The sequence below is a fragment of the Mandrillus leucophaeus genome, unplaced genomic scaffold (assembly GCF_000951045.1).
Source record: "Mandrillus leucophaeus isolate KB7577 unplaced genomic scaffold, Mleu.le_1.0 Scaffold4, whole genome shotgun sequence".
Classification (NCBI taxonomy): domain Eukaryota; kingdom Metazoa; phylum Chordata; class Mammalia; order Primates; family Cercopithecidae; genus Mandrillus; species Mandrillus leucophaeus.
The window spans coordinates 13,168,089-13,178,888 of record NW_012104253.1 but is presented as its reverse complement, the minus strand read 5'-3'; positions in this window follow the sequence as shown (position 1 = coordinate 13,178,888).

The following is a 10,800-nucleotide window of genomic DNA, read 5'->3' as shown; positions in this document are numbered from 1 at the left end:
TTTCTTTCTTTCTTTCTTTCTTTCTTTCTTTCTTTCTTTCTTTCTTTCTCTCTTTCTCTCTTTCTCTCTTTCTCTCTTTCTCTCTTTCTCTCTTTCTTTCTTTCTTTCATAAATATAAAAAACCTGGCCGGGTACAGGCTCACACTTGTAATCCCAGCACTTTGGGAAGCCGAGGCAGGCAGGTAACTTGAGGCCAGGAGTTCGAGACCAGCCTGGCCAACATGGTGAAACCCTTCTGTACTAAAAATACAAAAATTAGCTGGGCGTGGTGGCACACGCTGTAGTCCCAGCTACTTGTTAGGCTAAGGGCAGGAGAATCACTTGAACCCAGTAGGCAGAGGTTACAGTGAGCCGAGATCGTGCCATTGCACTCCAGCTTAGGCGACAGAACAAGATCTGTCTCAAAAAGACGAGAGAGAGAGAGAGAGAGAAAGCAAGCAAGCAAGCAAGCAAGCCTTATGTAAGATAGATGGTGGCCACTTAAAACTTAATTTCTCCTTATATTCTTTTAAAAGTCCTATAATAAGGGGAGAATTAATTAATAAAACAACTCATAGCACAACTGGGAGGTGGAGATTACTAACAACTTTAACTTACATATAAGTAGGAAAAGAAGCATATGAAACCAGAGGGACCAACTCCAGAGTCTGCACCAAAGTGAAGTTGGGTAGAGGTTGTGTGGAAAAGAACAGAGGACAGCAGCAGTGGAGCAGTGGTGGAATCCAGATTAAATCTTCTCTAATGAAGTTCTGCCTAAAAGAGAAAATATACTGAGAATGGGGTTGAGAACTGGTGGACTAGAACACTGCCTTGAAAATCTTTGTGCAGTTCAGGAAAGCCTCATTCTAAAGGACAGGTAGATGTTTTGGAAGGGGGAGAAATGTTTGGATGTTTTATGGTGAAGAAAAAAGCAAGCAAGCAATAAAAACTAAAGGTCTTACAGAAAAAAAAGAGATCCAGAAGCTGGGAAAACACACCTACTCCACCCACAAAACTTCCATGTATAAAATTGAACTTTACTGTAACAACAGAAAAGGATGCCTTTGAATTAAGAAGCCTATGTACACACTCAAATTCTGCTCCTTACCTTCAGGCTTCTCCAAAACAGGAGAGAAAAAAAATTGGCATTCCAAAATGAACACAAAATGACAGACAGTATCATACAAAGCTATTAGAGGGTAGAAAATGAGGCTGGGCACAATGGTTCATGCCTGCAAATCTCAGCACTTTGGGAGGTCCAGGTGGGAGGATCACTTGAGCCCTCAAGTGCGAGGGCTCAAGTGGGAGGGCTCAAGTGGGAGGGCTCAAGTGGGAGGATCACTTGAACTCAAGCGGGAGGATCTCTTGAGTTCAAGATCAGTCCCGGCAACATAGCAAGAGTCCATCTCTACAAAACAATTGAAAAACCTAGCCGGCCGGGTGCGGTGGCTCATGCCTGCAATCCCAGCACTTTGGGAGGCCGAAGTGGGTGGATCACAAGGTCAGGAGATCGAGATCATCCTGGCTAACACGGTGAAACCCTGTCTCTACTAAAAATACAAAAAATTAGCTGGGTGTGGTGGTGCACACCTGTAGTCCCAGCTACTTAGTAGGTTGAGGCAGCAGAATCACTTGAACTTAGGAGGTGGAGGTTGCAGTGAGCCTAGATCGCACCACTACACTTTGTCTCAAAAAAAAAACAAAAAAACAAAAAAACAAAAAAAAACTTAGCCAGGCATGGTGCACGCCTATAGTCCTGGCTGCTTGGGAGGCTGAGACAGGAAGATAGCTTGAGCCCAGGAGCTTGAAGCTGCAGTGAGTCATGATCACCCCACTGTACTTCAGCCTGAGTGACAGACCAAGACCCAGCTAGAGAAAACTGACACACTTCAACCTGAATTAAGTACGTTAAAATAATAATATTCTTTTGTTTTGTTTTGTTTTTGTTTGAGACGGAGTCTTGCTCTGTCGCCCAGGCTGGAATGCAGTAACCTGATCTCAGCTTACTGCAAACTCCACCTCCCGGGTTCATGCCATTCTCCTGCGTCAGCCTCCAGAGTACCTGGGACTACAGGTGCCCGCCACCACGCCCGGCTAATTTTTTTTTTTTTTTTTTGTATTTTTAGTAGAGACAGGGTTTCACCACGTTAGCCAGGATGGTCTCGATCTCCTGACCTTGTGATCTGCCCGCCTCGGCCTCCCAAAGTGCTGGGATTACAGGCGTAAGCCACCGTGCCTGGCCAATAATATTCATATTTTTAAAATCACGTTGAATAATTCGTTCAAAATAACTCAGAATAGGACATAGAACAAATAGGAAGATATGGAATGAGAGTTGACCAAACTCAGGAAATGGAAGAAAAAGACAAAATAATCGTATTAAATAAGATAAAAATTAAATATCAAGGTGCGCAAAAGAAAACAGTTTTGACCACAAACATAAAGATCATGAAGGAGAATGGAAACCATCAAGAGAACACAATTAAATAAGGAAGAAGATAAAAGTATCAGAGAAAAAGTAGTAAGTAAGACAACAGGAAAAGAAAATCCAACATCTTCCCCAAACTAAAGAAAGTACGAGTATACAGACTGAAAATATTTAAAGAATGCCAACATGAAGAACAGAAAAAGTTCATACCGGGTCCCACCTGGTGAAATTTCAGAACAAGGATAAAGGTTCTCAAAAACTTCCGGAGAGAAGTTCCCACTAAAGGAACAGAATCAGACTGGCATGGGTCCTTATCTGCAATATTGAATGACGGAAGAAAACGGGAGCAATGCTTTCAGAGTCCTAAAGGAAAAATAAATGATTTCAATCTATAATTCTATAATCAAAGAAAGTATGAGAACAAAATAAAGACATTTTACTCATGCAAAGTATAATGACCATATGTTGTATTCTGGCTGATCAGTATCCATTCCACCCGTCTTTGACAGTGAGTTTTTTATTTTGGGGGACTTGCCCTCCTTTTGTAGTCTCATGGGACTGTTAATCAAGGTACCTGCCTTTCCATAGCCAAGTGGCAAGCGTATGATCCAAGCTAGAACAAGTAGGGTCCCCTTTCCTGGAGTGGGAATCCTGAGTATGGTGATCAAAAGACTCATGATAGTGAAAGTTGATTCTTGTGGCAGATTCCAAACAAGATTAATAAGTACTTTTTGCTATACCCCCTCTGGAGCTGCCTTATGTTTTCTGAACTGGGTTCATCCATAATCTCTGAGTCTGTAAGCACCCCATTATCTTTCAAATAAATCCCTTTTTAAAAATTAAGAGTCTACTTTTACTGTATTATCTGATTGCTACTACTAGGACTTAGAAATTTATATCAAATGAATTATTCTTGGGAAGTTATCTGAGGAATTCCAGCAAAACAAAAGACAGGGAACCCAGAGAGAATTGGAGACAACCCAGACGACAGTTAAATTCTGGGAAGACAAGAGGGTAGCAAAACTAGACAGTAACCAATCTAGATTGGAACAGGATGACAAAAAGCTCCTGTTGAAAAAATAAACAGAAAAAGAAAAAAAAAACATGGAGTATAAAGTATGATTGAAAAGAAATAACAGAAATACTTGAAGATACAAAAACATAATTTTTACAAAATTAAACATTCCTTCATTATAAAAAATAACTATCAACAAATTAGGTATAGAAGGAATGTTTCTCAATACAGTAACAGTAATACATGTTTTCAACAAACATGCCAAAAACACATAATGGGGAAAGAACAGTTTCTTCAATAAATGTTATTTGAGAAACTGGCTATCCACATGCAGAAGAATAGAATTAGACCCTTATCTCATTCCAGATATAAAAATCATCTCAAAATGATTAAAGAATTAAACATAAGACCTGAAACTGTAAAACTACTAAAAGAAAACATGGGGGGAAACCCTACATTTATCTGGGCAATGATTTCTTGGATATGACCCCACAAGCACAAGCAAAAAAGCAAAAGTAGACAAATGGGATTGTAACTAAAAATCTTCTGCACACACACACACACACAAAAATTAACAGAGTGAAGAGACAACCTACAGATAGGAAAATAATATTTGCAAACCATACATCTGATAAGGGGTTAATATCCAAAATATATAAAGCACTCAAACAATTCAATGACAAGAAAACAAATAACCTGATTTTAAAATGGTGCTGGGCACAGTGGTGCAAACCTGTTGTCCCAGTTACTCAGGAGACTGAGGCAGGATTGCTTGAGCCCGAGTCTGAGTTCAATCTGGGCAATATAGTGATATTCTGTGTTTAAAATAAATTTCTTTTTAAAGGGAAAGGGCCTGAATAGACATTTTTCAAAAGAAGACATACAAAATGGCCAATAAGTATATTTTTAAATGCTCGATAAACTAATCATCAGAGAAATGCAAATTAAACCTGCGATGAAATATCGCTTCACACCTATTAGAATGGCTATTGTTGGTGGGAATGTAAATTAGTACAGGTACATACATTTTGTATCAGTATGCATACATTTTAGAAAATGGTATTAAGATTCCTTTAAAAACTAAAAATAGAATTGCCATATAATCCAACAATTCTGCTTTTGGATACACACACACACACACACACACACACACACACACATATCTCTCCAAACAAAATGAAATCAGTACATAGAAGAGATATCTGCATGCCCATGTTCACTGCAGCACTATTCACAATAACCAAGATATGGAAAGAACCTAAGTGTTCATCAATGGATGAATTGATAAAGAAAATGTGGTGTATATACTATTTAGCTTTAAAAAGAAGAAAATTCTGGCAGGGTGTGGTGGCTCATGCCTGTAAACTGAGGACTTTGGGAGGCTGAGGTAGGCATATCACTACAGGTCAGGAGTTCAAGACCAGCCTGGCTAACATGATGAAACCCCATCTCTACTAAAATATAAAAATTAGGAATTAGCAGAGGTTGCAGTGAGCTATAATCGCACCACTGCACTCCAGCATGGAGACAGAGCAAGACTTTGTCTCAAAGGAAAAGAAAAGAAGGAGCTTCTGTAATTTGCAACAACATTGATGAATCCAAAGGACAGTGTGCTAAGTGAAATAAGTCAGGCACAGAAAGACAAATACCTCATGATCTCACTTATATGTGGGATCTAAAAAAGTCAAATTCATAAAAGGACACAGTAGGTTGATAGTTACCAGAGGCTTGTAAGTGGTGGTGGCTATCAGGGAAACCCACCCCCGATATTCAACATGGGTCCTTTTCTACTTTCCCTAAGTGTTGGCTGGTCTGAGAAATAAAGGGAAAGGGTACAAAAGAGAAAGAGTACAAAAGTATAAAAGCTGGGTGTCTGGGGGAGACATCACATGTCAGCAGGTTCCATGATGTTCCCTGAGCTGTAAAACCAGCAAGTTTTTATTAATGATTTTCAAAAGGGGAGGCAGTGTGCAAATAGGGTGTGGGTCACAGAGATCACATGCTTCACAAAGTAATAAAATATCACAAAGCAAATGGAGGCAGGGTGAGATCATAGGACCACAGGACGGGGCAAAATTAAAATTACTAATGAAGTTTCGGGCACACATTGTCATTGATAACATCTTATCAGGAGACAGGGTTTGAGAGCAGACAACCTGTCTGACCAAAATTTATTAGGCCTAATAAGCCTGGGTGCCCTACGGGAGACTGGGGCTTATTTCATCCTTTGTCTACGACCGTAAAAGACAGCCATCCCCAAAGCGGCCATTTTAGAGGCCTCCCCTCAGGGATGCATTCTCTTTCTCAGGGATGTTCATTGCCGAGAAAAAGAATTCAGTGATAGTTCTCCTATTTGCTTTTGAAAGAAGAGAAATATGGCTCTGTTCTGCCTGGTTCACAGGCATTCAGAGTTTAAAGTTATCTACCTTGTTCCCTGAACATTGCTGTCATCCTGTTCTTTTTTCAAGATGCCCAGATTTCATATTGTTCAAACACACATGCTCTACAAACAATTTGTGCAGTTAACGCAATCATCACAGGGTCCTGAGGTGACATACATTCTCCTCAGCTTACGAAGATGACGGGATTACCCTAGGAAATCGCAAGGGTATTGATTGGGGAAGTGATAAACGTCCATGAAATCTTCACAATTTATGTCTAGAGATTGCAGTAAAGACAGGCGTAAGAAATTATAAAAGTATTAATTTGGGGGACTAATAAATGTCCATGAAATCTTCACAATTTATTTTCTTCTGCTATGGCTTCAGCTGGTCTCTCCGTTCAGGGTCCCTGACTTCCCGCAACAGGTAGCAGCATGGACAGAGAAAGGAGAGATGTTAATAAAAGAGTATAAGGATACAATATTCTTTTGTCTTTATTTTCTAATAAGTCTTTTATTTTCAGAATGTGCCTTTTTATAGACTCTTTTTATTTCATGTATGTAATAACATTCTTTTCTGAGACTTAATGGTAGAGTTTTTGTTTTTGTTTTACTCTCCTTGCATAGTTTGATTCTGTAAGTCATTTTTGCTTTTTATTTTTCTGGTTTCAATCTTTCAATTTTGAGACTTCTTAAACATCTCTCATGATCCTTGGTTTTCTATTCAGATTTAAAAGCAAGTTATAAGAAGCTTATTTGAGGCACTGGATCCAAGAGACGCCTATCAACTGTGAGTTTCACTGTAGCACATTCTGGAGAAGTTGTTTTACCGGGGAAGAATCTCAAGTAGGCCTTTTCTCTTTGGCTTCTCAAATTCCCTGGGTCTTCCATCTCCTTCCCAAGAGTACAGTCCTGGCTACTAGCATTCTGAGATGTCAATATGCAGTATTTAATCTCGTTCTCCTATTTGCAATATGGCACCCACATTCTCAAATGTGCTTGATATCTACCAGGCCAGAGACCCTCTGTTTTAGCCTCTCCCAAAAAGAAATTTCCAATTTCTCCCTGAAAGGGGAAAGGGCAGCTGGTAGACTGTTGAGTACTGGGGAGATAATTTAAATACTTCTTACATGAGTATTCAGACAATCCTACTTTTGACCCCACTTTCATCTCCACTTCAAAATCTACTTAGTGCTGCGAAGTCCTGAGCCCTTTAGGGGGCTCTTGAGTACAAATCACGTTGCTTTTAATCCTTTCCAAAAGCCAGTTTATGATTCTGGCTTTCCTGCATCTGCTAATTTAGTTATCATTTATCCATTTGCTTTCTAGCTGTCTAAATTTTGTTCCTACTATCAATTCTCCAGTTCTTTCTGTCCTTATGTGTTTATGCCACTTCAAAAGTCCATTTAGTGTGTAGTTCAGCAGTGAGAATAAATATGTGTGTTCAAAACCAAGAAACAGAAATTCTAAATGTGTCACGAATTTAAACAATTGATGGAGAGGGCTATGGTTTGAGTGTGTCACTTCCAAAATTCAGGTGTTGAAACTTAATGGCCATTGTGATAATGTTAAGAGGTAGTGCCTTTATGAGGTCATTAGACCATGAAGGCTTTGCCTCAGAATGGGATTAAGACCCTTATAAAGGAGGCTTCATGCAGTGTTCTGCTCCCTTGCCCTTCTGCCTTCTGCATGGGAGGACACAGCATTCTTCCCCTCTGGAGGATGTAACAACATGGGGCCATCTTGGAAGCAGAAAGCAGCCCTCACCAGGCACCAAACCAGTGGGAGACTTGACCTAGAAACCCAGTCTCCAGAACTATGAGAAATAAATTTCCACTTTGTATAAATTACTCAGTCTCATGTATTTTGTTAAAGCAGCACAAACAGACTAAGACAGAGGATAATTAAAAAGAGATTCATTTGATTTTGATGCTGGGAACATTCTCTTTTTGATGGCCTAAAGGTCATAACATTGGACCTCTAGGAAGGAGGAAATATAATTCCTCCATTGAACCTCTAGGACCTCCACTGGTCCTCCACTGGACCCCCAGGAAGGAAGAAGATCAAATCCAGGCCAGATAGTGTGCTGGGATTACATTTCCTCCTCTAGAGGAGGAAATGAACAGTATTTACACAGTCATTGTGGCAAACATAACCCAAGGTGACCCACCATGATTCATGTCCTTGTATAATCCCCACCCCTTGAGTGTGCTTGGGACCCATGACTTGCTTCTAACCAATAGAATATGGTGAAGATTATGAGATGTCACTCGTTTAATTAGGTTATATTACATGACAGAGGTGAGGGATGTCACTCCTGTAATTACATTTCATTACATAAGAAGTCTTATCAGACTGCAGGGAGCCTCCTGCTGGTTTTGAAGATGCAAACAGCCATGTTGTGAGCTGCCTGTGAAGAGGGCAGGGAATTGCAGGCAGTTTCTAGGAGCTAAGGGTGGCCTCCAGTTAGTAAAAATCTAGGACTCAATTATACAGACTCAAGGAAGTAAAATCTGCTAACAATCTGAACTTATAAACAAATTCTTCCCTAGTTGAGCCTTCACATGAAAAATCAGCCCAGCCAACACCTTGACTGCAGCCCTGTGAGACTCTGAACAGAGAACCAGCTAAGCTTGTGTCTGGACCTATGAAACTGTGAGATAAAAAATTTGCACTGTTTTAAATCACTGTGTGTGATAACTTATGCAGTAATAGAGAACTAATATAGATTGTAACACTTTTTGGAACTCCAAGTTGAGACTGGCCACTTCAGTCTCTCATACATCTTTGAATCAACAAAGAAAGAAAGAGGTTACTGTACTGGCTAGAGTGATTATTATTATTATTATTTTTTGAGATGGAGTCTAGCTCTGCTGCCCAGGCTGGAGTGCAGTGGCGCGATCTCGGCTCACTGCAAGCTCTACCTTCCGGGTTCACCCCATTCTCCTGCCTCAGCCTCCCAAGTAGCTGGGACTACAGGTGCCCGCCACCACGCCTGGCTAATTTTTGTGTTTTTTAGTGGAGATGGGGTTTCACCAAGTTGGCCAGGGTGGTCTCGATCTCCTGACCTCATGATCCTCCCACCTCGGCCTCCCAAAGTGCTGGGATTACAGGCATGAGCCACTGTGCCTGGCCAAGTGATTGATTCTGACTACCAGTGGGTAACTTGGTTGGTACTACACAATGGGGTAGACAGGAGTATATATGGAATACAGGAGAATCCCCCAGGGAATTCTTTAGTCTTCTGATTAAAGTCAATGTAAAACTACAACAACCCAATCCAGGCAGGACTACTAATAACCCAGATGCTTCAAGAATGAAGGTACAGGCCATACCATTATACAAAACACCTACAACTAGCTGAGGTGCTTGCTGAGGACAAAGGAAATATGGAATGGATAGTAGAAGAAGGTAGTTATAAATATCAGCAATGACCACATGGCCAGTTGTAGAGGATGGTAATAGTTATGAGTATTTCCTCCTTATTTTCATGATTATGTTTGTGTATATAGTAACCAAATATTTTTGTGGTTTTCCCTCTCTTATTCCTTTATGATCTAGCATGTGATACTAATGACTAATTTCATATCTCAGTATTTACGTTACAAAATATCAAAGAAGAAGACTCGACATCACCCAGGGATTTTGTATCCTCTTCTTTGGAAAGAGTTAGCCTGTTACAGTTGTGCATAGATAGTTGTATCATCTTAGGCAGAATTATGACTTTGTTATTGTCTTTATTTGGACATTAAGTATGATATAAGCAGATATATATGGGTGCCAACTTGACAAAGGGTGGCTTTGTGATGTGTCAACTTGGCTAGGCTGAATTACATTCCCCAGAATTTCCTTCCTAGTATGTTTCTAGTTAGGCCGAACTACAAGGGATATTTTCTTGCAAATTGGAGGACAAAAACGGAGGAAGCAGCTATTTTGTATAAATTACATACCTTCTCCCAGTTATTATTCAAACACTAATCCAGGTCTGCTGTGAAGGGATTTAGCAGGTGCAATCACCCTCATCAGTTGGCTTTAAATTAATTCTTAAAAGTAAAGGATCAGATTGTAGATGAGCCTAGCTTAGTCAAATGGAAGGCTTTTAAAAGAGGGCCTAGGTTTTCCCTCAGTTCAGAGACACCAAGCTTCAGTTTGTGCTCATGGGTTCCAGCCCAAGTGTGATCTATCCTTTCTGACTGCCTGCCCTGCAGACTTCAGGCTTGCTTAGTTAGTCTTCACAATTGCATAAGCTAATTGTTTGTAATAAACAAATAAACTGGAATGTATGTACATATATGTAAATATGTGTGTATATTTAATATATTGATATTATATACTTTGCACACTTACATAACACAATACCATATGTAATAAATAGCATTTACATTATTATGGCTGTGTCAGAGTTCAACCAGAGAAGCAGAACCATATATACATATATACATATATATATACACATATATACATACATATATATATGGTTCTGCTTCTCTGGTTGAACTCTGACACAGCCATAATAATGTAAACACCATTTACTGATTTTCAACATTTAAACTAAATTTAATAACAAAGCATGTGTTGGCAAGTCAAGAAATAGAGGAATTAGCATATTTTATAATCATTGGGACATAGAAATGGGTAAAAGAGGATACCTCTGCAAAGTGAGACTAAGGCAAGAGCTGATCGGAGCTTGAAACTATTGCTTTCATCATTAGTTTTTCTGTCCTACTTTGTTTGTTCCTACGTGTATATCTCCAAATAAAAGAAAACAGCTTTAAAAAGATACACACTTTCCTCCCCACTGGACTATATAGATTAGTAAAGAGTAGGGATTCTGCAGTTAGATTTCTTGGATTCTTATTCCTGTGGTCTTTATTAATGGTGTTACATTGAAAAGGTTACTTAGCCTCTTTAACTCCAAGTTTCCTTATCTGGGGGGATAATACTGCTACTTACCTCACATTGTGTATGAGCGTGTGTGTGTATGTGTGTGTGGGTGTA